The sequence below is a fragment of the Cebus imitator genome, unplaced genomic scaffold (genome assembly GCF_001604975.1).
Source record: "Cebus imitator isolate Cc_AM_T3 unplaced genomic scaffold, Cebus_imitator-1.0 Scaffold334, whole genome shotgun sequence".
Taxonomy (NCBI): Eukaryota; Metazoa; Chordata; class Mammalia; order Primates; family Cebidae; genus Cebus; species Cebus imitator.
Genome location: NW_016107649.1, coordinates 1,722,149 through 1,749,071, shown reverse-complemented (window position 1 = coordinate 1,749,071; position 26,923 = coordinate 1,722,149). Strand labels below are relative to the sequence as shown.

The window sequence follows — 26,923 nt, the reverse complement described above, 5'->3', positions numbered from 1 at the left end:
AAGGACTGACTGTCACCCCACTGAACACAATGGAGGTAGTCCAGGCCTCTCAACAACTCAGCTTGCGAAAATCCACACACCCCGGAATTCCCACTGTCCTTCTACAGCCAGGACGGGCTTGGGGAGTCTAAGACTTGGTGCAGTTGCATAAAGCCCTGTGCTCCGGAGAGTCCCCACACTTGCTTTAATGTTCTGTTTTCCTGAAATTCTTAATTTTTAAATGAGTGGTGTCACATTTTTGTTTTACATGGAACCCCATAAATAATGTACAGAGTTCTACTTCTAGCAACCCATGGATGGTGGCTTCCTGATAATTCTTTAAACTCTAGGGCAAAATGGCCTGAGAACTTTAGGAGTCAGTCCAAGATTAAGAAAGATCAGATTTTTCAAAGACAGAGCTTAGAGGGTCTTTCCTGAGGCTGGGAACAGACTTCCAGGTCCTCTTCTAACCTGCCTCTCATCAGCTCTCTGTAACATGACATCTGGACTTGGGGCCAGATATGCTTCAGCTTAGTGGAAGAGGAGATTCTTGACTTTTGCAGAGTTAAACACTTAGAGAAACTTCAGGAAGAAAGCACTTGGTAAAAGGTAAAGCTAGCCAGCCCAGCCCATCAGCTCCCTATGCGGGGGCCTGCTGTTTTTTTCAGTTCTCAGTGTGTTTGCTCTTCTTTCCAGTGGCCAGAGGACAAGTTTCTTGTTTCCTCTAGGGAGCCTGGAGAGAGGCATTAGGCACCAAATACAGGAAATCATGTGCAGAGGATCTCTTATTTATTACAGTCCCCATATAACTTCCCTTCCTCAAGCCCCCACCCCCACCTCCAGTCACTCAGTGTCTCCCAGCTTCTTCCTGCATCAGAGAACAGAAGGCAGTTCACCTCTGCTCCCGACAGCCTGGGAACCGGCAAGAGCCCCAGCATCTGAAGTCTGGTCTTGTGAAACCCCACCCTCCTCTGGCTGTGCGATTGAATGGGAGGCCCTCAAGATTCACCTCACCTGAGAGGTTTCTGGGCAGATCTACAGTAAGGTGTTAAATTTTAGGAGCCTGCAAATCACAGAAGAGAAAGGTAGGTACCTGCATCGTTTTGATTTGTCATGTTAAATGTGAATCCAGCTGCTCTGGAATAGATGTGTATTTCCACATGGCTTTTCTAGTGGGCTGCATGCTCTCAACCTGTGTGTCTGGTGGCAATTTACTGATTTACAAGGCTGTGAGGGCCAAATAGTGAGAGGGGACATGACATTTGGATTTATCAAATCTGTGCATCTTTGGATAAAGAATGCAACCAGTATATAGCTCATGACGGTGATTCTTATTTTCTTTGGAGTGCAAATCTCATTAGAAGTTGCTTTTTTTTTTTTTTTTGGCTTCTGTATAAGGGGTAATTTTTACTAACTACCTTCCCTTTTTAATAGTGTAGGCTCCTACCATGATTTCTTTGTTATTCCCTTCTGAGTTTTTCAGTTAAAGAAGTACTAGATTTGACAGAGAATTTGCTAATAGAAATGGGAACAGGTGTTCCTAATTTAGAGTGCCTATGTGCTGTAAGTAAAAAGAGTACTTTGTTCAGGGATCTGGTGGACTTCCACGTTATTTTCTAGAATTTGCAGTGAAACAGTTGTTATTCTGAGGTTTCCTGAAATTCAACACAAGTAGTGACAGTGCATATCCAGTGACGGCTCAGAGCCTGTGGTGGTTGCTATCTGCAGGGATGGCACTCACTCCTCAGCTGGGTGCGTGGTCACCACTGGAGCTCAACATGATAGGTCACTGAGACTCAGGGAGCGATCAGGTCTTACTTAGGTAGCACTACACATTTCTCTGGATTTCTTTTTTTTGGCCTCTTATGTTTTTATTGTTGCTTCTTGTCTTCACAACCAGCCTTTCCCCTAAGAGAAATAATTTACACAGACTTCACAGAATCTCAAACAATTCATTCCTATTTATGAACATTTTCTATTCTTTTCTAGGTTATTTAGTTCCAATGCTCATATTTTCTTACCACTTATATATTTTACCTCAGTAGTCTCTCTCCATTCTATCTTCTGTACCCTGCTACAGGGCTCTTGGGAATATGCAATTCTAATAATGCCACTCTCAGTTTATATATATGTATACACACATACATATATATGTATACATATATACACACACACACATATATATATATATATATATATATGCATACACCCACATATATAAATACACACACACACACACACACACACACACACANACACACACACACATATATATATATATATATATATATATATACACACACATTCTTTTTTTTCCTGAGACTGAGTCTCACTCTGTTGCCAAGCCTGGAGTGCAGTGGTGCAATTTCGGCTCACGGCAACCTCCACTTTCTGGGTTCAAGTGATTCTTGTGTCTCAGCCTCCCAAGTAGCTGGGACTACAGGCATGCACCACCACACCCAGCTAAATTGTGTATTTTTAGTAGAGATGGGGTCTCACCATGTTACACAGGCTGATCTCAAACTTCTGACCTCAGGTGATCTGCCCACCTTGGCCTCCCAAGGTGCTGGGATTACAGGTGGGAGCCACCACGCCCGACCTCAGTGAAATATTTCTGTTGCACTCTGTTGCTTACAGCCTTGCTACCTAAAGTATAGTCCAAGGATCAGCTGCATCAGGTATCAGTTGGGAGTGATAACTTGGGAACAAATTCTTTATCTCCTTCCCAGACTTCTTGAATCAGCATTCTAATCCCTGAGTAACTCATATGCATATTAAAGTTTGAGAAGCATTCACTTAAGGAGGGTAGAAAAATCAAAATTGGCTTCTTATTGTTCTGCCAGCCTCACCCTCTTACCACCTGACCTCACAACTAAACTAAATGCCTTGCATTTCCCTAATATGTGAATGCTCTAACACCTGCCTATTTCTCTGTGTGCTGTCCTCCTTGCTTGGGATACCTCTATTCATCTTCCCCACCCAATTGCCCATTAAGGCCTAGTTTGTACACCTTCCTTCCCCTCTATCCACCTTCTACGAAGTGGTTCTCAGGTCTGTGATTTTTCTAGTACTCGGTGGAATGTTTTGACATATCCCTAAGCACAGTAAATGATGGTTGCTGTATTTATTTTCATTCTCGAGGAGTTATGGGTCTTCTATGTCTAAACACATAGCACTTAGCATAGTTTTGGGCACCTAGCTTCTGCTCAATCAATTTTGTTGAATGAATAAGTGAGGGAATGGATGTGTACATTGTTTGAAAAACCCTAATTAATTATCAGATCAAGATCTATAGTTTGAATCTTCCAAGGATATTTTTAATCCCTATAGCATTTCCCACACTACTCTTTCTGAAATGTTGCTGGATTTATTTACTCACCAAATATTTTAAGTACTTTCCATGTGCCATGGTTTTTAGAGCATATTTCTTTATGTCTATGTGGTCGCTTCTTTCATTAAGTGTTCCCCCATCAGTGCCCCTCATTCTTTGCCACTCTAAGTCAGGGACTCACTGAGTACCTTTCATAGGGCAGGCAGTGTGCTATGTAACAGTGATATGATGGCAAACAATACAGATGTGAATCCTGCCTCCAAGCAGGTTTCATCTGGAGGAGTTACTTTTTGTCAACCTCTATGCTACTTCTCTTTATGGAAGTATTAAGGAGAACTGAAATAAACCTAATCCCTAACAAATGCTGGCACATCCAAGTAAAGGCCTTGAGAGCTTGAAGCTTGAAGTCAGTGTGATTCAGTAGAAAGAAAGCTGAACTGTGCTTTGGAACCCCAGATTTAGTCCTGTGCCTGCAACTCTCTTGCCGTGTGACTTTGGGTGGGTCCACAACCTTTCTCTGAATGTTGATGTTTTCAAGTGCTGAACAAGACAGAGAGCTACAGGGGAGAGAATCCCTGATTGCAGAGTGTGCAGAGAAGACCATACCCACAGAGCCTCTGCAATGACATTCTCTCCTGCCACAGGGCAATTTGAAAGGCGGTGCTCTATATGTCTCTGAGTCCAACCAGCTCAAAGAGAACCATTTTATTACTATGCCCATGTGTTCAGCCATTGACATTAACATTGTGCTTTGGCACTTCCCCAAGAAGACAGTGTGCCCATGACTCCTGGGGAGCAGTGCCCTGAAACTCAGAGGGATCTGCTAGGCATTCATTGTTGGGCATAGAGCTGCTTTGAAGCAGGTAAGATGAGGAGGGAGGAAGGGCCACCATTAAGCAGTCCCTGCTTTCAGAAAGCAGCCAGGAAAAGAGAAGGAAGTAGCTCTACCAAGTGGTGCAGGAAAAATCTAGAAGCAGGTAAACATATAGCCAGTTCCTGACATCATTACTTACTGCAGCACAGCTAAAGGGACTGCCTTTCTGGCTACATTTGATATTTTCCTTTTTCTACCCAAAAATTTGTGTCTTAGCCAGGTTTCACTTAGAATCAAATGTTGGAGAAGGGCATTGTATCATTTTCCCACATATTTTGCACTCCCATAAAGCACATGGGCACTTGGGAGAAAGCAAACAGCCACAACCATCAGGTTTAGGCTGAAGCAAACTGCTGAGGCGCTCTCAAGGGACCGCTGTTTCTGTCTTCCAGCCTTCTTCTCTTCCTCCTCCATTGTCCAGAACTTCCAAATGAGATGCCTCCTGCACCCCTAGAATCTCTTCTTGCTTCCTGTTGTGCCTATTCCTTTCTGCCTCCAGGCTTCTGCTATGCCCGCCTTGTCTACAGCCGCCTTTCAGCAGCTGAATGTTTTCCGCTGGTAATTTCTTAACTACTCACGTTCACTTTAATCTCTGTCAATAAGCACATGTTGCAAAAACAAAAACATGTTAACCTGCATGAGAGGTTTCCAGCAGCCTGCCACAGATCTCAGGCTATATTTGAGATCAGCCTGGACTAGATCTGGCTCAACATTTCTTTTTAATGAGAGGCATGCTGTGGGCTAGAACGAGGAAGACCTGGTTTTTAATCTCCTGTCTTGAACAAGTAATTGCATCTTGCCAAGTCTTTGTTTTGTTTCTTATAGGAGCTAATACTTAGTGCACAAAGTTATAAGATTAATTATCTAAGGTGTCAAATAGATTCCTTTAAAAAAACACCAGGTCTTAAAAGAGGATGTTGGCCAAGAGGGTGAAAATGAGAAAACTGTCATTCACAGAATAGTTGAAGGAACATTTAGGGGACAACCAAAGTCAGAAGTACATCTTGCAGCACATGAGGGCTGCCTTTAAATATTTAAAGGTTGCTCTGTGTGGGAAAAGAGAAGGCCAACAGAAGATCAATGAGTGGAAATTATAGCGTAACAGATTTCAGCTCAATGTGTGGAAGGATTTACCCACCATCAGAATCATCTAAAAATGAGTGAGCTGCCTTGTGGTGTGGTGAACGCCCTGTCCTGGGCAATATTCCAGCACCCTGGAAGACGGAGCAGTGGCCGGGGTGTTCCCAAAGGGATGCCCGCACTGGGTTGAGTCCGGGTAATGACCTCAAAGGTCCCTTCCCGCTCAAAGCTATCAAGAGTCTTGTGATGTCGGTGCAGTGATCCAAGCCACCAAATGAAGGTCTGCAAAAAAATCATCAGGCTAGACAGAGTGAGGATAGCTGACTTTTCACCAGCCAGCCCTACCTATCTGCTGCAATGAGTTTAAAATAGGGTCTTAGTAACAATGGAGTAGGTTGGACTTCCAGGAAAGAGTAAAAAAGAAATGAGAACAATGAGGAGGGAAAAGTTCACTGTAAACCACTCTTCTTGGGTTACTCTTTAACTAAATTGTGGGTTACTTCTTGTGCTGCAGACACATGGCTATTTGATAGAAAACTGCCACATTTTGGTACATTTTCAGTCCAAGTAGAGTCAGGCAAATAACAGCAAGACTCAGAGCTTTGGCCCTGACTTCTCCTCTAGCTATAAAATGGAAACACGACTACATGGATATGGGTTCCTGGCCGTTCACAAACCTAATTTTGAAATGTGAAAAAGAAGCTGATTCTACCATCTTCTTAATTTCAAGGACTACGAATGGAATATTTGACTTTTGGGGAGAGAAGAGAGCTGGCTGGAACTGCCTGCCTGCTCTGAGTCAAGTTCACTGGACTCTGACTTCTACCCATCTTTCCTTTTCTGCTACATGAACCACCTCAAGAGCAGCCTCTCTGCCAAGTAAGGACCTGGAAACTTTTAGAGAGGTGAGACTTTAGGTTAGGTAGGCCCTATACACATCACCAACCACTCCAGGCAGCCCCAGAGCTTTCTGTTAATACTTTATCCTTTGTGGACTCAAAGAACTTGCAGTTCTGGACCCCCATACATTTCTGACCATGCTTGGGCAGCATCTCAGCATACCTTTGCTTTCTTCAATCTCACTTTGAGATCCTGGGGGGAAAACGCAGCAATCCTTTCCATAGAAATAGATATCAGCAAATGCTATGTATTTTCAAACCGAAACAAAGCCATGATATATTTTATTCTCGAGGCTTACCTAAACTAGCTTTCTTAAAAAGCACTAACTAAAAAAAAAAAAAAAAATTCTTTGTCCTGTAATCAATTGTGCAGGAGAAAATCATAGAAACCCTTGCAGACCAGACCAGTGTGTTTATTTTTAGATGCACATCAGCCTACCCAGCATAGCAAAGCAACTGTCTAACGTCCAAAGCATGGCCCTGGGAATTTCCTCTAACAAGGCTGTGTTTCCGCCCATTGTTAAAGCACAAAGGACAGAAAGAGGCCTGAGTAAAGGCTCATGTTAACCTCGCTTAGAGTGAAATCTGGAACCTGTCATCACCTCGGTTGGATCAATGTGGTCTTGAGGACTAGGGTCAAGAGGGACACTGCCCGCCAACTCTGGACAGATGCAAATGAGTAGTCATCCAAAAATATTCCAGAAATCAGTGACGGCAATTCAAAAGTAGTAAAGGGCCAGCTTTCTCTTTGTAGTCAAGGATCTAAATATCATCTGTGCCATGAAGTGGATTCTGGTCCAGACCTGAGACAGGGATGCCATTTGAGGATCTTGGCTCGAATTGCAATTAATACAGGTATTTTAGGCATATTTTAGTTTAAAAAGGCATAAAGGTGTATACACATGGCCCCAATACACATACACACATACATGGACACACATTCACTAGAGCAAGTATCAGATACCTGAATTGCCCAGAACTGTATTATTTTAGGCAAGTTTCTGATCCTTGATCTATTCATTGATGAAATAGGCATACCAGATCTCACATCCTATTAGTTTAAGGATAAATAAGGTACAGTATTACAAATAATTTCACCCAAAATAGACTTTTGCTTAAGTGTTTGCATCTTGATCCTAACATGCCTTGAGCTTCTTACAAGAAACTTCTGTACAAATATTTACTGTCAAGTCTCCAGGGGCTTTTGTTTGTTTTGCTACTACAGAAAAAGAAGGCCAATTTTGTTACTTAATTGGCACACTTTACGAACAGAGCTTTTCATGACTTTGTCAAGCTCTTTCTACTCCTAGAGACGGCCACTGCATTATTACTCAAAGTTACAATGCTCAGGGTTATGTCTAGGGGTCTCTGTGGAAGATGAAGAGGTGGGTCTCAGGTCTGCACACAACAATCCACACCCATCCTGTCCTGTGTTGAGTCTGTGATCTGCATTCCACAGCCCCATACCATCCTTTGCCCAGTCAAAGGCATAGGAAGCAAGGGGGACCTGCACGTACAAACACCAGCCCGAGCAGGAACTGGGTTGTTGGCCTCTGCCAGCAGGTGGATGTCCAGGCCCCCGCCAGGTCCACAGATTCAGGAAAATGTGTTGTAGCCCTTTGGTGAGAATGTGAGAATGTTAGTAAAAACGCCTTTATGGATTGTTTTGTTTGCAAATGTTTATTATCAGACACCCCTCAGGGGTTCACAGGGCAGGTTGTGAACGTCCGAAGTGGGGCCTGGGAATTTCCTTCCACAAAGCCTGTGCTTCCTCTCTTTGTTACTTCTTAAAGAACAAGTCGAAGCATTACTAGAGAGCCTTACTTAACCCTTTATCCTGCCCACCGCTTCTTCATTTATATCACAGAAACATCACGCTACCAGCCATCTAAGGAGAAAAAAGGTGTTTGGATTTTGGTTGTGGCGTGCACCGCAGATGTGCATGTATGTGTGCATTTGTGTGCATGTATGTGCATACATTTGTGTGTTAATGGAAAGGAAATATGTAAAGCACAAAAGGTACTGCATTTTAAGAACTTTTCATTTGGTATTATAACACGCACCCAATCATTGGTCAGACCAGAGAAAACTTCTTTCTTTATTGTAATATGAATTCCTGCTAAAAATGATGACTCAATTTCGGTTTCCTGTCCCTAGGAAAGGGCTCTCTTAGAATTATAGTTGCTTTTCACTTTTGGAGTCTACTAATTGGCTAAAACTAGGGTATAATGAGTTGAGAGATATTTCAATCAACCGAGAATTATTTATTGAATATCTTCTAAGTGTCTGGACCCTAAGAGAAACCAGAGATTCTGTGCTGCAAAAAAATTCAAGACTGTATGATGTATTTATATATAGATACAAACACACAAACTCAATGCATTGCAAGTGAGAGTGCAAAGAAGTCAGATATTTGTATGGTCTAAGGCCAGGAAAGATTAGAAGAGGGACATGGGCCCTCATCCAGCCTAGAACTCTTCAATTATCCCTGGAGACATCTTCATGGTATCTTCACTGTCCTTAAATCTCCAAGCACCAGTGTGGCCAAGTGTGTACACTGTACACATACACATGTACTCACGTGCACACAAACTCTGCACTCAGGAAACAGCTGTGCCTTCTTGGAGGATAACTCCATTGGCCTTCTCACCACCTACTCCATGCTAGGATCAGCTTCAATACCCACCTCTTTTGCCCTCCTGTTTTGTCCCAAGGGAAGACAGACCCTTCCCTGCATCCAGAGCTCGAATCTCCCATGTGCCTGCCATCTATTCCCATAGCCCCTCACTAGGCTCCCCTCTTACTGGCCCTTTCCTCTTATCATTTAATTATTCTTAGGTCCTTCTCATTTTAAAACAATATCAGCAGAAGGTCTTTCCACTCCATATTTTTCCTCAGCTGCACTTCCATCTTCATTCCCCCTCACCACAAAATTCTTGAAAGGGTTATGGCTATTCATGTCTTCACATCATTACTAAGTATTCACTTTGTGCTCTGTCTCCCCTACCCCAGTGCACCTCAGCAAATGCTTTTGCCAAGATCCTCTATGACCTCTGTATCCTCAAATCCAACTCATTCATTTTCAGCAGGACTTGACACTGTTTTTTACTTCCTCTAGTCTTGTCCCTGCCTTCCAGGACACCAAGGGTCCTGGCTTTCCTCTTTCTTCTCTGACAGCAACTTCCCAGTTTTTTTTACAGGTTCCTTTCCCTCTGCCATTTCCTCAACTTCCCAATGGCCATAACTGGGGCCACCTCTTCTCCATTCATTTTGTCTCCCTGATGTGGTTCATTCCTCTGCCTGGAGTTATCTTTTCTCCCTTACCTGTTTATATGGTTTGGCTGCATCCCCACCCAAATCGAGGGTGGGCCAGGTAGAGATAATTGAATCCTGAGAGTAGTTTCCCTTAAACTGTTCTCTTGGTAGTAAATACGTCTCATGAGATCTGATGGTTTTATAAATGAGAGTTCCCCTGCACAAGCTCTCTTTCCTGCCACTACGTAAGACATGACTTGACTTTGTTCCTCCTCACTTTAGGCCTCCCCAGTCATGTGGACTGTGAGTCCATTAAACCTCTTTCCTTTTTAAATTATCTAGTCTTAGTTATGTCTTTATCAGAAGTGTGATAACAGACTAATACATCCGTCAAATAAACTATCCTCCAAAGCCCATTTTAAATGTCACCAAATTACTTCCGTTTTACAGGTCACCCCATCCCTGTGCAAAACTAATCTCTCTGCTAAGTGCTTTGCAGCACTGTCCCAAGCCTGCTTTACAGTCCCTTTTGTGTTTGAAATCTCAGTAATTGTTCACGTGCTCTTCTTTCCTAGGACATAGGGATGCCATCTTTGTTTTTTTCTTTTTTTTAATAAGAGACAGGGTCTTGCTATGTTGCCCAGGCTGGAGTGCAGTGGCTGTTCACAGGCGCAATCCCACTACTGATCAGCACGGGAGTTTTGACCTGCTCCGTTTCTGACCTGGGCTGGTTCACCCCTCCTTAGGTAACCTGGTGGTCCCCCGCTCCCGGGAGGTCACCATATTGATGCTGAACTTAGTGCGGACATCCGATCGGCATAGTGCATTACAGCCCAGAACTCCTGGGCTCAAGCGGTCCTCCTACCTCAGCCTCCCGAGTAGCTGGGACTACAGGCACACACCACCATGCTCGGCAAAGTGGTGCCATCTTATTCATCTTTTTACTCCTCGCTCCTAGCATAGTACCTGTCACATTAGGTTTTTAATCAGTATTTGATGTAGAGTTAGGAAAGCAAAAGTGTCACTTAAGTGAGTTATCTCTTATTTAAGTAAAATAACATCTTGTACTGTTTCAGGATGGAAGTATTCATTTCATTTTAATATAATTTTTGAAACTTTACTCACATTTAGGCTAGTAGCAAACTTTTATCTTTTCTTAAAATCAAAATCACAATTCTTAACACTTCCTATATGAGTTTGCAATTTCTGTTTAAAAGCAGCAATGAATGACACTTGGATGTCACATTTTATTTAAATCATCACTTAGGGAGAATTTCCAGATGTGTCATGACTGACACTGCATATTCATGCACCTGAGGTGGGGTTGCCATGGTATAGCAGAAGTAATATTTTTCAAGGTCGTTACTTCACTGTGGATGTTGGTGATGCACACATTTTCCACAGCTCGCCTGCAGAACTTGTCTACTCTTCCTTCAAAACCACAAAGGTTGATTTACTGACCTGTCTGAAGGGGAACCATGGTGGCCATAGAGAATGAGCCTAAGCACTGAGCCAGGACAGATTCCAACCAATCTCCTGTCTTCCGGAAGTTCATAAGACAGGGATGCATCTTAGGGCACAAGGCCAGAGGCTCACTTAACTCTGGGTGGCAGATGGTATGCTACCTCCTCTGTTGAACTATGAAGAGAAAGTATGTGACCTGCTTTTTATTTAGAAAGATAGCATCCCTTTAAAAATCTCTATTTTGGGTTTTTGTAATAATGGATGTATAATATATTAGTATAAGAGAATGGTAATTGACATATAAAATATAACATTTACATGGAGATGCAAAGCAGTTTGTGCAAGTGTGGTCTAGAGATCAGCAGTAGATAAACTGGCGGGATACTGAACAAAATGCAGATCTCTGGGCTCTACCTGAACCTATTAAATTGAAACCTGTATGTGTAGGAAGATGGGGGTAGAAGTAAGACAGGCAGCATTGCTGCAAAATCTGCATTTTCCAACCAACACCTTAGAACAGGAGTCCCCAACCCATGGGCCATGGACCAGTGCTGGTCGGTGGCCTCTTAGGAACCAGACCACACAGCAGGACATGTGCCTCAGGTGAGCCAGAATTGTTGCCTGAGCTCCACCTCTTGTTGGATCAGTGGTGGCATTCGATTCTCATAGGAGTTTGAACCCTATTGTGAACTTCACATGCAAGGGACCTAGGTTGTATGCTCCTTTTGAGAATCTAATGGCTGATGGTCTGAACAGTTTTATCCTGAAATCTCATGCCTCCACTTACCCCGCTTCTCCTGGTTTTCTAGAAAACTTGTCTTTCATGAAACCAATCCCTGTTGCCAAAGAGGATGGGGCCGCTGCCTTAGAAGTACTTGCAAAATATGAGGCACATTTAGTCAGGCATAAAAAACAATGTTTAGAAAATATCTTCCAGCTTTGTTTAGAAAAGTGTTTATACTAGAGGCAGATGGGTCCCTCCCTGCATTTCTCTGGATAGGTTAATGATTTTGTAGTCCAGGCTCATGTTTGCAGGGACATTCTTCCTGCTGAATTGTACCCTTTGTCTGGACTACGGGTTTGGAACAGAATTCTATATCATTTTGTGCCATCCTTCAAAGCATCTATGTTTAACTTTTCATTTGTTTATGTTTCAGCAGCTTATCTTGAAGCATGATATAGTAGTGGCAAGAGCTGGGTTTGGGATTCAGAGTCTGCCTCAAATACTTCAATTTGATAGACTTTCAATCTATGTAGGTTTTAAACCAGATTTGGCAAGTTGTTTAACCTTTCTGAGCCTCTTTCTCTAAAGTAGGAGTAGTTAACTAGTTCATGGAGTGTTGTGAAAATTAAATGGCATTGTGCATTTTAAATCTTGTTAAGAAACACACAGCAGAGACCCTGTGATGGAGGTGGTCCTCAACAAGACAGCAATTAAAAATAGCAATACTATCATCATTATCAACAACAACAATAAATGTGCTGTGAGAAAGAAAACGTCCACTAGTTTTCCAGCATTAAAATAGTATTCTGCACAAAGTAGGTGCCCAGAAACATTTGTACAGTGAATCTTATTTGTGAATATGAATACATATATTGGGAAAAGGATAGGATTTAAAAAGTGAAAATATGTAGCCAAACTGCTGTGTGACTTGAGAGCGAACCTCAGCTGCTCTTGATAAAGCTTAACAAATTTCTGCAAAAATCATCCATTTTCTCAGAGATGGTCTAAAGTTCTCCTTACTTACTTTAACAGGCAATTACGCCTTATTTTTTGTATGTGTAAGTTTCAATCTGATATAAATTACTAAATCCAAGTTTCTTTTTTTCCTCTTTTCACTTGAGACCACCTTTAGTCAACAATTTCCTGTGACAATTTTCAGGAACATGCAGATTTTATTTATTGTAATGAATTATCCTACATCCTTCAATTATAGGTCTTCAAAAACAAGGCTTATAATTGAAGAATTGGTTAATGCCTACAGCCTATTTACTGACATGCACTAGTTCCATTTTTAAACCCAATAACTCAAGCCACCAAAGAAAATTCACACACATGCATGAGCACATGCATGCACACACACAGACACACACACGCATATCTCTAATGGTTATGCATGTGGGATCAAATTCTTCAGTTTGCTAGGCTTTCAGCTTATGCAGGTTTTAAGCCAGGTTTGGCAAGTTGTTTATCATAGTTTGGCAAGTTGTTTAGTCAGACCTCACTGCAGCCTCAAATTAGTGGGCTCAAGTGATCCTCCCACCTCAGCCCCACAAAGAGCAAGATTACAGGTGCTTGCCACCAAGCCCAGCTTTTTATTGTTTGTAGAGACAGGGTCTTGCTATGTTGCCCAGGCTGATCTGAAACTCCTGGCTTCAAGGGCTCCTCCCATCTTGACCTTCCAAAGTAATAGGATTAGATATGTGAGCCACTGAGCAGGCCTAGAATTTACATTTTCGACAAGCTCCCAGAATGTTGGGGGCCCACGTACCACTGCTCTGTCTACTGAGCAGACTCTGGGTGTGAAGCCAAGAACTTAACCAAAACTATTTGGGTGATTCTTAGGTTGTACTAAAATTTGAAATTTCCTGGGAGGAAGAATCACTAATCTCTTTATCTTCTTTGCTCTAAGTGCTCCTTTAACTTTTAAATATTTCTGTAGTTGAAGAAGAAAATCCAACCCAAATAGTCCTGATATTCTGATTCATTTTGGTCTGTAAGGGGTCAAAATATAAGAACCTGTAGGGTTCTTTGGAATTTGGAAAATCAGCCTTTGAAATTTCTCTTTGCAAAACAGGAAGTCACTTGTTGCCCAGAGTAAACACTTGAGTCAAGCATTTGCCTCTTTAGAGGGCTTCAGAGCTGTGGCTTTTTAGCACGTTTTTCTTCATTTTAGAACAGTCTGAATCTGAGTCTTTACAGAATGGGTTATGCATGTGGAAATACGAGATCTGTGTCTTTGAGTGTGGCCAACTGGCTAAGGCTGAAATATATCCTGAGGACTGTTATTTCCATGGTAGATAAGGCATGAGGAGGCTGGGAAATCCAAAATTCTCTCGAACAAAGGAGAATTGGAAGGATGGATAGGGAATAAGAGGCCCTATGTGCTTATTCTTCTTTGCTTACCAAACTCCAACAGAAAGCGACTATCTTCTTTAATGTCGTGGTCACAAACTAAATTTCTCAAAACAAATATTTAGAAGAAAAAGATTGATGTGAAAAATGCAATAGCAAGTGGCTGAATTAATCTTTAACATGAGTGATGAATCAAGAGTTGTACCCCTTCACCCCAGGCTGTATCAAAATCCATGAATCCCGAGTCCCAAAGCAAGTCCTGCAGAACCTCGCATATAGAAAAAATAAAAGTCAGCCATTAGTATTGCTGGTTTAGCATCCAAGGAAAATCATATTTTTCAATATGTGTTTGGTTTCAGATACAGAACTATGCATACCAACTGTATGTATTGAAAAAAAATCCACATAAAACTGGGCCTTCGAAGTTCAAACTCCTGTTATTCAAAGGTCAACTGTAATTGAATATCAGAAGAATATAAGTTATGGTTTTATTATTATTCTAGTAGTCTCAAGTCCTCTATCTATAGTACTAAAATGCAAATGCCATTGAGAATATCTAGAAGTAGCTGGAAATCCTCATTCATCGAAGTTGATTCAGTTCCATTTACAATCTCTACTACATGCAGAAGCAATGAGCTAAATATATGTTTGAAGATTTTCCAGCACTACATGTTTTCTCCTTTAGTATAGCAGTAAAATTAATTAGTCGAAGCTCCCCATTCCATATCCTCACAACAAAATTCAGCCTTTAGTGAAAGTCACTTTTGAATTTTGAAACAATGAGTTTGAAGAGAAATTACTAAAAATAATTGAAATTAACAGTGATTGTATAAAAAGGAAGTAAACAAAAAATTGCTTTTATAGAGCCCAAGAGACAATACATTTTAATTAACTTACTCTTTCCCCTCATTTGTTTGATTTTCACACAGGGATTTTACTTGAAGTCACATATGCTTATTTGGTCGCCTACTTATTTACAGTGTGTCGCCACAAGTCTCTACACTCCTCCCAAACCAGTGCCCTCCCGTTTCCTGTGCCCCTTCACACCTTTGAGCCCACCTTGAGTCCACCTTAAGCTTCAGCTCTGCCTGCCCTCAATCCAGATACCATGAGACTGGCCACTCAACGAACCATGTTAAAGCAAGATTCCTGCCCCAGAGGGTAAAAGAGAACCACTAGTTAAAGGAGTAAGCAATGAGTCCCTGGGACTTTTGCTTTGATATAATCAGAAAAATAGAAAGAAGGAGAAATAAGACAAGTTTTGGGGAGAACTGAGAGCTCTTTGTGAAGGACTCTGTGGTAGAACATGTGTGGTCATCTCTAGATTTGTGGTTTTCAGAATTTGGTTTGCACAAGAGGGTTTGTTAGTGATGAAGACCTTGGGGCTGTACCTTGAAACTCTAGTTGGGGAACTTACAGGGGAAACCCAGAAGTGCTGGTCAGGGGACACCAAAAGAGCTGATTAACCACCTTACCCATGTAAATCATTGCACTAGTGCAGTGATCACTAAGGTGCTGATCCCCACCCACCAAGATGCTCCTTCATCTAGTGGGATAAGGAAGTGGACTCTGAGATTTTAATCGCAAGCTCAAAGGACCACTCACTTCCAGTGGCCTCATTCTACCAGAATCTGTAGGCTTTTTCATAGCAGCCCCAAAGCTTCTCATTCCCATTGGCTTCCAAGATGATTGACAGAGCCAAAAAATACAGAACTAGACAAGTGCTACTTGCCAGTCAACAGTGTTTATCAAGGGTTAGAGGAGTGTGGGAGGAATGTGGTGTTTACCACATTCGGCTCTGATTTGCTGCTTATAAGATGGCAGGTGGTGGGGTCTGAGGCCAGCAGAAAGGAGGGGAAAGGGAGGAGGATGCTGTAGAAGGCACCCAGCATGTTATCATTCTTCTAGCAAAGACTTTTCAGAGGAAACACTGGAATTCGTTCTGCAGGCTTTCCAGAATTAAAGGCTGTACGTTTTTCCCAAACACCAAAATTAAACTATAAATCCTGTTTATTCACAAGTTACATGTAATAGAAAACATTTCTGATTATTGATAACTTCAAATCAGTATTCCCACCTTCGTCTTATTAGTACTCTTGCCGTCTGTGCTTTCAGCCACTCATGGTCAACTGGGGTCAGAAAATATTAAATGGAAAATTCCAGAAAAAAAATTGTAAGTTTTAAATTGCATGCATTTCTGAGCACTATGATGAAATCTCATGCTGTTCATTCTGTTTTACCTGGAACGTGAATCATCCCTTTGTCCAGCATATTTCTGTCCATTGGTCACTTAGTAGCATTTTCATTTATCAAATCGACTGCCAATGTATGTATTGCAGAACCTGTGTTCAAGTGACCTTTATCTGACTTAGTCATAGCCCCAAAACACAAGATTAGTGATGCTGGTATATTATATCATTGTTCTATTTTATTGTTAGTTATTGTTGTTAATCTCTTAACTGTGCCTAATTTATCAATTAAAGTTTATCATAGGTATGCATGTATAGAAAAAAACATGGTACATATGGGGTTTTGTACTATCGATGATTTCCGGCATCCACTTGGGGCCCCTCGGATAAGGGAGACCACTGTGTTGCCTTGCAACTGGAATGGTGACAAATGGTTGGGAGGACGTAGGTACACATTTCAAGGTAGCAGCCACAATTGGCCTGAACTGCTCTGCTTACTAAGATAAGAAAATAGAAGATCCCGTAGTAAACCCAATGGCATGAAATCTGAGACAGTAAGGGGCTGGGAAAAAAATGAGGTAAGTGTCATAAGGGGAATTTCAGTGACATGGAAGGGCTTGATGCCACCCATCAACACACACACGCGCACACACACACACACACACACACACACACACTCCTTATTGCCTGTACCTTGTTTCATGTTCTTCATAACATTTTTGCTCATCAGACATATAACTCAGTCGTTTGTTTATTTTCTGTATTTCTGTATCAGTCAAGATCCTGGCAGATAAGAAGTGACATTCTCAAAGGGTAGCAGAATAAGTAAGGGCAGTTAAGTCAACATAGAACTGGCAGCATCGAGCAGCCATAGGTTGCCTCTCATTAAGCAAAGAGGGCCAAGAAGGGTGGGGAGGTAAGGGAGGTGTCAGAGGAACCTGGCAGGGTCTGTGGCTGTGGGGAGGAACAGAACGACTGCCAAAACTGGCAGGAGGGGAGGGGAGAAAAATGGCTGGCCCTCCTGTGCTTCCACATTACAACCTCCTCCTCCCTCTGGGATGTCCCACTCTACCTACCTTCCCTCATCCTCCCAGAAGACAAGGCACAGCGGAGTGCAGGGTTAGCTGCTTGGGGCACAGAGAAGGGCAAAGATGGGCCCAGAGAGTAAACAGAGGCTAGCCAGCACCTCCTCCAACTAGAGTGCTGACTCCTGGGGACAGTTATTTTTGTTACTTCTTATCCCCAGGGCCTAGAACAGTGTCTGGTGTGTAGATTTTCAACAGATGTTAGGTGATGGAATGAATGCATACATGATTTGGAAAGACAGAGATGTCGAAAGAAGTTTAAAGCAGTTTCTTAGCATGTGTGATGTAAACCCACCTACTCTCACTATTATAGTATGCAATTAGATTTACCCTTTCTCATAATGCTTTCACATGTAGAGATAGTTTGAAGAAAGCAGGTACGGCAGGCAGATCTGGAAGAAAAGACAGGCAAGATACTGCAAGGACCTCTTTTTTTCCCCATTTATTTATTTTATTGCATTTTAGGTTTTGGGATACATGTGAAGAACATGCAAAATTGTTGCATAGGTACACACGTGGCAGTGTGATTTGCTGCCTTCCTCCCCATCACCTACATCTGGCATTTCTCCCCATGCTATCTCTCCCCAGCTCCCCACCCCCCACCGTCCCTCCGCTATTTCCCCCCAACTGACCCCAGTTAAGGACCTCTGTGTATGACCAACATTGAAACCGCAAAGTCTGAAGGTTAATGCTCTAGAATCTACAGGTGATAGAGGTGCAGGAGTGTTCAAGCCCCAGCCAGCCCCTACCCCAGGCAGGAAGGCCTTGGACATGGGGCAGCTCTGGGGTCCATCCTGACCAACTCAACCTCTCTGAGGCTGATTTTCCTCATCTGTAAAATGGGGATCAGGAGAGAATGCAGTGTTGTGAAGCTTGAGCAGGACCCGACACACTGGGCCTGGTGTAGTGTAAATGGTAGGAACCATAAGGATTGCTTCTGGTGCAAGGCAAGGTCTCCAATTTTGAGATAGGTAGCACTGGGAACTGCTGCCGATGCTCTGCTTTCTGGGCTGAAGCCATTCATTTTGCATTCCTGATTAGGGAAAGGGTCACCTCCTTCCGGAGGACTGCTTTACCCCAACCCCCAGCAAGGCTTCCTGCTTCCTTCCTTCAGGGTCAAGTGGAGTCAAAGCTTGTTTTCCTTCTCACTCCAGGTCAGCACCACACATCACACTCTTATTTTTTCAGGTGGCTCTGGGCGCTTTGAACTGCACTGACAGAGATCCTTGCAGCCCTTCCTTCCTCTGGGTTAGGGAGATGCTTCCAGATGGAGTTGAACTCAGGAGCAGGTGAGGGACTTGGGGAAAAGGAGAAAGGCAAGATTAGCTTCCCCTGGAGAAGACGGGAAATGCCTTAAAAAGTCAGATTCATGTGGCCTTCCTTTAATGTTAGCTTTCTCTCCACTTTTATTTGGTAGTGGCAAGTTCTTCCTCTACCCTCTTTGGGTCTGTACCCCTAAAAGTACTGCTCTGAGATAAAATAGATGAGGTTAATAAGGAGAGAATGGGGCACCTCTAAACAAAGGTCTCCTGTGCTTGCATGAAGAGCTCACAAGACGCACTCTAGAATCTGTGACACCAAGGTGGAGTGGTAGGGTGTTCCTTCAAGTGCACGCAACAAGATGATGCTTTGTCTGTAGAGAATTTGAAATCAACAATAAAACTGACTAAAGCACTTTTTTATGTATTTGGGCTCTGGGGTACTTGTGCACGTCCTGCATCCTGCAGGACTGTTGCACAGGTACATACATGCCAGGGTGGTTTGGTGTCTCCATCCCCCGGACCCCCGTTACCTACATCAGGCATTTCTCCCTGTGTTATCCTTCCCCCTCCTCCCCAACCCCCCTCTACTGTCCTCCCTTCCCCCTCCACCCCTCCACCTAGCCCTGTGAGGGTTGTTCCCTTCCCTGTGCCCAAGTGTTCTCATTGTTCATCACCCGCCTATGCGTGAAAACATGCGGAGTTTGGTTTTCTGTTCTTATGTCCGTTTGCTGAGAATGATTTCTAGGTTCATCCATGTCTCTATAAAGGACATGAACTCATTGTTTTTTATGGCTGCATAGTATTCCATGCATTTTTTATCATTATCACCATATGATGGTGATCCCAAACAATGTCATTGGTTAAATATTTTTCCTAAAAATATCTATTGAAGGTCTAAGTTCTAAACAATTGCCATCATCACTGGTGAGTTTCAGTAATATAAGTTGCTAATTAATGTACTTTGATTACATATCTTTTAATAAATAGTGTTCTACAGAGAAGGTAATTCAGAAAACTCTCCTTTATATAGCAGCTCCTGACACAGAGGAACTCAGCTGTACATGTTTGTTCCAACAGTAAATTCCTAAGCGTTTGGGACTGTCTGAGTTTGCCTGCAGTCTCCCCAGCCTCTGTAGAATGACATATCCTTGCATTTGAACAGTAGATTAAAAACACTTAATGTTGGCATGGTGGTTGTAAAGAAACTAAACAGGAGTATTCTGTCATTCTATGGGACCCTATAGAGTTTCGATTTGTGTTTAAAATTTAAAACAGTGAAGAAGAGTGCAAACTTCAAGGCATACTATTATTATTTGGCATGTACAAATTTTAGTTCACACTGAAACATTTTACTGAATTTTAGTAATAGCATAAAGTAGAATATTTTCTTTTTTAGTCAATTGCTTTAAATGGGCAGAATTAGTCGAGAAAATAAGGATTATTGCTAAAAAATAATATTCTCATATAAAGGAGGGGAAAATTAATAAAAGATCTGGTCCAAGTGTCAACTCTGCTAGATATCCCCATGGTCCAGATTTGTGTGCTGGCTGCTTTTTAATTTTTTTTTTTTTTTTTTTTTTATGGAGTTTTGCTCTTGTTGCCCGGGCTGGAGTGCAATGGCACAATCTCAGCTCACCACAATGTCTGCCTCCTGGGTTCAAACAACTCTTCTGTCTCAGCCTCCCAAGTAGCTGGGATTACAGGCATGTGCCACCACTCCCAGCTAATTTTGTAGTTTTAGTAGAGACAGGGGTCTCCATATTGGTCAGGATCATCTAGAACTTCCAACCTCAGGTGATCTGCCCACGTTGGCTTCCCAAAGTGCTGGCATTACAAGCGTGAGCCATGCACCTGGCCAACTGCTTTCTAATTTTATGCAGAGAAGTGTGAGTGTGTATGTGGCATAGTGTGTGTGTGTGTGTGTGTGTGTGTGTGTGTGTGGTGTGTGTGTGTGTGTGTGTGTGTGTGTGTGTGTGTGTGTGTGTGTGTGTGTGTGTGAGTGTATGTTATTGGGAGTGGGAGGGTGTGTGTGTGTGTGTGTATGTGTGTGTGTGTGTGTATGAGAGATTAGAGGACTCATGTGCCTCAGGGAAAATAGGTCACTCATAAGATTGCCCATATTTAGTAAGAGCCCGGGAGGTTCAAATGAAGAGTCCTAGGCAAGGGTATGCTGTAAGTATGTGCACATACTGCTGGGTAAAACACAAAGTTTAGATCTCAATGGCTTTCAACAAAATGGAAAATTGAACAATTTGAGGAATTCTGGAAGAAACTAAAAATACATGTGGTTTTCCCTCCCTTAATATTCTAGGTCAGATGAGGCAAACCCAAGGGATATGAGCCTGGAATAATCATGCAATTGTTGATATGTAGCTGTGTTTTGTGTACTGTGCTTCAGATCCAAAAATAGTTTAGTGATCCTGAGAGGCAGACTCTGATAAATAGAAGGTGACGTAGTTATGAAAGGTCTTGAACCTGGAAACATGGACCCCTCCTTGTGCTGAGATGGGCCATGGGAGTTGTGGAGGGCTCGGCAATTTCCATGAGTCCCAGTAACAATCTGTACAATGCTAAACCATTTCAAATTGCAGTAGCAGCCACTGTGAACAGCTTTCTCTTTAATCTCTTACCCTTTTTATTCCTTAAAAAAAGTCAGAAAGCTCAGGCTAGAATACAGGGCAACTCACCTTCAGTAGTGGCAACCTGACCACCAGGCCAACTAGAAGGCCAGTCTATCTCTCAGGATTTGCACTTGTGGTATGAGATGGAACAGAACAGTGAATAAAGAGGGTACCAAAGCAATGACATGTCTGCGACTTGGACCTGGGGAGACAGAGAATTCAGTGGATTTAGGGGCAAGCTACTTGAAGTGAACAGCTAATGCTTTTCTCCAATATTAAAACAAGCAAGTTGTTTTGAACAGGAGTTACTTTACTGAGCATTATGTGTAGGAATCTGGAAATTATTCATCCTTGTATTTTATTTAAAAATGATTCACTATAAGTAACATAAAAAGCGGTGCTCTCGGGTACCAAGACCTTCCTAACTATCAAGTTGATACTTAGTTCCCCTAAACTCACTCACGAGCTCTGTCATTGTGCAGCATTCTACTTCTCTATGCTTTTAAGGGGCACATTCTTCCTTCTCCCCAGGGAGCTGAATTTCAGAAAGTTTGATTAATTTTCATATATGCTGCGTTTTCTATTCCCATCACTGCTGCCTCCAACTTTGTGCTTCTCCTCAGTGAGCTTATTTTTGGCCCCTTCTTGGCATTGAATTTCAGAACCATTGTTTTTCATAGACACTGGCGTCGGCCAGTCTTTTTTCAGATTTCTTTCTCAAGCAAACGTTGTCATTGTGCATGACATATTATGTATTCTTGAAAGGGCATTTTAAAATGAATACATCATCCCACAGAGGAATTAAGGGAAGTCTTAGTAAAGGGACATGACTATTAGCCATGAAACAGGAGACCAGGAGCAGTGACTCTGTAGGGAGGTGGGACGCATGCTTGAGGGTGGTAATTTTCACCACACAATGACTCTTCTGTGGCTGACCAGGAGGTGTTGCTGACGTAGCAATGTCACCCTTCTATTGAAGGTCTTATAAGTTATTGAGCATCTGTTATGTACTGGGAATTTCTAGCCCTTCCTCAGGAATTACTTTCACTGTGGCTATGGCCATGTGGAGACTGGGGGAGCTCCCTGAGAGCAGCTGTGATGCAGCAGTAGAGAGGAATGATTGATTTGACTGACTTTGAGGTTGGAGAAGAAGGGTAAAGAGAGGAGATGAAATCTTTAGTTAAGAGCTGTGAAGGGGGACAAAAATCTGTTGCAGTAAATGAGGGGAAAGAGAAAGACGTAATATCAAAGAGATACTCTATGTTTGTGTGCTGGTGATGCTGAGGAAGTAAGAGGGGATAGAGCCCAGAGTCCAGTGGAAGAAGGAGCAGGTCTTATCATTCTCTTAAACTGGAAAGAAGGCCAGAATGGGTAGTACAGGTGCAAGAAGATTAAAAGTTTGTATGTAGGAAGATGAATGTTTATTATTTTTTTTAAACAGCATCTCTCTCTGTGGCCCAGGATGGGGTGCAGTGGTGTGATCACAACTCACTGCAGCCTTGACTTCTCAGGCTTAAGTGATCCTCTCACCTCAGCCTCCCTGGTAGCTGGGACTCTAGGTGTGCACCACCATGTCCGGCTAATTTTTGTACTATTTTGTAGAGATAGAGGTCCCACCATGTTGCCCAGGCTGGTTTCAAATTCCTGGACTAAAGGGATCTGCCTGCCTCAGCCTCCCAAAGTACTGGGATTACAGGCGTGAGCCGCCACACTAGCCAAATGTTTCACTTAATTGACTGTTTTTTCAATGAAATGGGGCAAGGATACTGCAAAGAGTGAAGAGAGAAGAGAAGGTGTGAAATGGTCCTTTTGGGGAGAGAAAATGAACATAAATAATAGGCTTGCCAGGTTATGTGGCTGTAACAATTCCACTGATGATTAGCAGAATGATTTTAATATACAAGCTGCATGCCGGCCTGTAAAGAACTGCTCTCTGAAACACCATCCCCACGTCACTTCCCACTCTTTTACCCTCATTGTCCTCCTGTTATCTTTACCATGATCCATGTTAAATCTTTAACTGCTGGCTTGAATTAATTCACACTAATCTGGAACTCACTGGAAATGGAAATGGATAATACATAAACATTTCAAAGACATTTGAGTCAGAATGGGGCAGTCTCCTTACTTAAAGCAATTTGTCTCTAACAGTGTAATTTTAGGAACTAGGTACAGGTAAACATAAGTTTTTCTGTTGCCTCCCAAATTCTGCTACAGAAGTGACAGTTTATACTTCTGATGTCACCTGGCATCTTATTTTTCAGACTACTATTGTGCCAATCGTTACACTTTCACTTAAAAGCTGTATCCTAATATGTTAAAAAGAACCACTTAACATTCTTCCATGAAAGAATGTAAGCCCTGGAGGCTGGGCATTGTGGCTGGCTCATGCCTGCAATCCCAGCACTTTGGAAGGCCAAGGAGGGTGAATCACCTGAGGTCCGGAGTTTGAGACCAGCTGGCCAACATGGTGAAACCCCATCTCTACTAAAAATACAAAAATTACCTGGGTGTGGTGGCTGGCGCCTGCAATCCCAGCTACTTGGGAGGCTGAGACAGGAGAATTGCTTGAACCCGGGAAGTGGAGGTTTCAGTGAGCTGAGATCACGCTACTGCAGTCCAGCCTGGGCAACAAAAGGGAAACCCCATGTCAGGAATAATAATAATAATAAAATAAAAAAGAAAAAGAAGAATGTAGTCCCTGGAAATATTGAGCTAGTTCATTTAGGTGTCATTTCTTGCTCTAATTAAATCATGAACCAAACATCATAAGGAAAAGACTGCAAGTTTAATATTGCCTCATTCTCTGCCCAGAATTCACTACTTCATCTTAGGCATTAGGTATATGGATAACATCCACCTGGACCTGTGAAATTGTCCCAATTTAGAGGTAAGAGAACAGGGTACCTTAATAGTCTTCCTTGGGAGGAAACTGTCTTTAGAAAAATACCCTGATAAGCACCTAGAAAGCAATTGCGACTCTGAGACCTCTAAGAGAGCAGACGGTCTCATACGTAAAGTGAGGAGTGGAATGTGTTTGTTACCCCCATAGAAAGAGGAGCCAACAGGAAGAGAGTGGAGACTACAGGGAAGAAGGGAAGAGAGGTCAGCGAGATGGTGGGAAGCTGGCCCTAGACAAGGTGGGATCTTGATAGAATGGTAACTTTGTTATTTTTCTTGTTGTAAATATGACTTTAGCTGCTCCTTTGCCCCCAAACTTCACATTCACATTTACTGGGTGTGTGTTTAGTGAAGTTCAAAAAAAGAGGCTGTTTTTCTTTTATACCACCCTTGAGCAACACAGACACAACGTACTAGGAGTGTGACATTTCTATGGTTTGAGCTGGCCAGGAGAATATAAACATCCTCAGGAATTCCCAGGCACACTGAGGAGGGCTCTGAACTTCCACAAGCTGGGGTAAAGCAATTTTATCTAGAATTTTGACAGACCAGGATTCACAGCCAGCATTTGGGTTATGTGCTTCATTCTGGGACCCAATCTGACATGGGTTCTTCTGTCCCCTCACGTGTTCCTGTGGTTGTCACCCTACTTTTCAGTATCTCCCTGGTTAGAGTCAGTAAGAATCAAATCGAAGCATTTTAGCCAGTGTAGCCTGTGCTTCTGTCTCAGGAGGGAAATACAGCTATTCAGCATGACATGAGCTTAATTCTAGCCTGGGGAGTGGAGAAACTTTCGCAATAAAGCTTGTTGACTTGTTGATGACGAAGCTTTGTTTATGGGTGTTGTCTGAGAAGGCCTTTACCACCTGTTATGTTGCCGTTCTGAGTACTGTATGAAAGCTGGGACCTAGGTAAGTGGATGGGGACTTGAGGGTTCAGGATGGAAAAGAGACTGCTTTCACTGGTGCTGGCCTACTTCTGCGATAATGATGCTAACAAGGAAATTCTGTTGCTGACTTGCACCGGAAGTGTTATCTGTGTTTAAGACATGAAGACGGAATAAATGCTGACAGATTTTTTATTATTCTCGTCAGTACAGAGGTATAACAGGACTTTACCTCTGTGTGTACTTATTCTGCTTTGAACCGTTATTTTTTCCTACCAGAACACTGGGGATAGGAATGCATGTTTTGATGGAGGCTGGGGGTCACCAGACATAAGGAAACAGCTCTGCATGCAGAGACAGAACATCTAACTTCCAAGTCTAGCTCTGACACTAATGCTGCTTGTGACCTTGGGTACGCCTTTCAACTTTAATATGAGAGAGTTAGAACAAAGGATCACTAGCCCTCTGCCCTTTGCTTTAACATTATTCAATTCTGATTTTCTCTTGTCATGGATGGTTCTTCAGCACATATTTATCTAGTGGTTTTGGCATCGTGGCTGTTCACTAATAGCCTTGAAAAATTATGAGGAAATTATTTCTATAATCAGAGGCAAAAATGAAGGAAACTTTCTTGGGAGTCAAAGGAAATGTCAAAGCACTGAAGATAGCATAGAGTGATGGAATTTGGATGGGAGATGGTGTTGTGAAGACAGGGTTTTGCAGTCCCAAACCAGGATTCTGCCTGATGTTTGCAGATCAGCCTCGCTGTTACTGTAGTACATGGTATCCACCAGTGCAGAGTGCCTGAACCCAGGACGCATGGTAAAGTAGCAGAGGTTAAAATAGGAGCGGTTGCCAAGTGTGCATGGACAAAAGGACATATGTACACTGAGAGAAAAAGTGTAGCTTCCTTCTAAACACATTTCCTCCTAGGCCAAGACAAGAAGGAAAGCCATGTCCTCAGACAACTGCTCTTCTCCATGGGACTAGATTGGAAAGGACTGAAGGAAGAAGAGTCAGTGACAACTTTAGTCGATGACTCTGATATGTACATCACATCTGAGTTGACATATGTCATGCCACGGGCATCAGAAATGACCTCCTGCTACATAAACGGCACGTCAGCTCTAAGAACTGAAAGTGGAAGGTGAAGGCTGTGGATGACTCACAGGACATTGGCAGTCAGTATTCCCCAAGAACAGATTAATAAGGGTCAAGAGAGAAGTGTGGATGACACCTCAATGAGCCATACCTCAAATCTGCCCCCCGCCCCAAGATGCTATCTCTTCCTCGTCAAGGAAAAGGCAGAGAGGGTAGTTCTAGGAGTAGAGTTCAGAAAAAGGTTCCACTTGGATGGTGATTTGGATTTCTGGCAGAAGCTGGGGCCATTACTGCAGGCATAAGAAGTGCTGGAAGGGAGCTGTCAGTTGTGTCCAGTTGGCTCAAAAGATGGGAGCTTTGCAATCTTCCACAGTAAAATAACATCAATGTCTGCGAGATGCATCCACAAAGAAGGTGTAATAACACGGTCTATTGGTAGAATGGGTGCAGTAGCAGTAAGTGAAAATAAAATCTGAGTGGCTGCAGCTAAGCACAAATATGACCAATTCCATTAGCGGAGGCTCTGCCAAAATATACACAAGTGAGATAAGAATAAGACCATTTGTATACTATAAAACTGCCCAATTATTTGCCGGTTCCTTCCTTGCATAAGGACAGGTCAGGGCCAAAGGAGAATTTTCCTGACCTCAATATAGAAATACCAAAAGAGAGCTGACCTGAGGTCAAAAGGGTTACCAACATCTGGTTATGGATTAAAAAAATAAAAGAATATTAAAAAAGCAGAGCCTACCCTGCCAAGATGTGGAGGTAGGAGAATTTCACAAGTTGAACTATTACATACTTTAGCTATGCTGTCCGGGGCTGTGGCATTAATAACTTTGCTTGTGCATTACACTTTCAGATACTCCTTAGCAATGAATCTGTTAAACAGGCATCTCTTCTTTTCCCTTGGGAAGCTT

General features: G+C 42.5%; 1 protein-coding gene across 2 annotated transcripts in view; it reads left to right on the top strand.

Moving 5' to 3' along the window:
• Positions 1-820: 820 nt before the first annotated feature.
• ADGRF5 (adhesion G protein-coupled receptor F5) overlaps positions 821-26,923 on the top strand; it is a 100,197-nt gene continuing 74,094 nt past the window's right edge. Inside the window, exon 1 of one of the 2 annotated variants that reach the window (XM_017505153.2) lies at positions 821-1,064. The gene's annotated coding sequence lies outside the window, so the exon portion shown is untranslated. The remainder of the gene's footprint in view (positions 1,065-26,923) is intronic. The other variant, XM_017505157.2, reaches the window with a different exon arrangement.